The sequence below is a fragment of the Galeopterus variegatus genome, unplaced genomic scaffold (assembly GCF_000696425.1).
Source record: "Galeopterus variegatus unplaced genomic scaffold, G_variegatus-3.0.2 Scaffold742, whole genome shotgun sequence".
In the NCBI taxonomy this organism is placed as follows: Eukaryota; Metazoa; Chordata; class Mammalia; order Dermoptera; family Cynocephalidae; genus Galeopterus; species Galeopterus variegatus.
This window is the reverse complement of record NW_007726853.1, coordinates 302,607-303,776: the sequence shown is the minus strand read 5'-3', so window position 1 is coordinate 303,776 and position 1,170 is coordinate 302,607.

The following is a 1,170-nucleotide window of genomic DNA, read 5'->3' as shown; positions in this document are numbered from 1 at the left end:
TGCCACATAGGCAAGTCCTGTCACTCCTACTTTCAAAACTTAGATCAAATCTTTCTACTTCGTTCCATCTACACTCTCAATGACTGAATCTTATCTACCGTATTCTGTGATGGTTTTACTAATCTTCCTGACTTCTACTCTTGCCTCAATCCATTCCATGCTCCACACAGAAGCCAGATAGAGTAATTAAAAAAGAAACGAAACAATTTGTGAATCTAATCATTGCCCCTTCCTTGCTCTGTCCCTGAAATGGTGATCCATTTCTTCTGGAATAAAATCCAAACTGCTTTGTTATTCTAGGATTAGGCAAATAAGTGAATACATTGTGAAGAATAGGAATCAGAATTCTTATCAATGTGGAAGAGTTACCAATAGTAAACCCTGTGGTGATGGACTGTGATTGCAGATAGGGTGAATTGCTGATAGTTTTTAATACAGGTAGAACAGAGAGACAGGTACAGATGTGTGTGGATGTATGTGTATTCATTCACATACACATATGTATATATCTGTTTCCTAACTCTGTCAGCTAAGAGGACTTAGAAGCAATGACAACCCAGTAGCAGTGAGCACACCTGACACACAGATGTTGATGGAAATCTTTTTAATCTCTGCCGATCTGAGAGACAAAAAACAGATTCTATTGTTCAATTTGCATTTCTTGGATGGTAGGGAGGTTGAACTTTTTTCTTCTGATACCGCTCACCTGTAGTTCTTCATAATTGTGTAAAAGTGTTTGCTTACACTTTGAAAAGAAATAGCAAACTAGTTAAGGAAGTGTCTGTGCAAGCCACTCAGTGCCCCATTGCAGCAACCCCACCACCATGCCCCAGGGCACAGTTTCATCAGTTCCTTGAAGCTGTTCACTCTCCTGTACCTGAGCATACAGCCTGGGCTTTATAGCCTCATCGGGGGAAGTATTTTCTTCTTGTAAAATGTGAATCACAGAAAATCCTCCATGATTAGTTTTCAAAGCTTGTTGCTTGTATTTTCTGAAAATATATGTGGGGAAACAAGCAACGGGTTATAGATTTAGAACCTAAGTTTTAGTATGTGGTCCAAAAATTTGCACTTGCCTCTGCCTGGGGTTTTTTTTTTATCATCTTTAGTTTTTTTTTTTTTTTCCTTTTTGTCTTTTTTCATGACCGGCAACAGATCGCAACCCTCAGT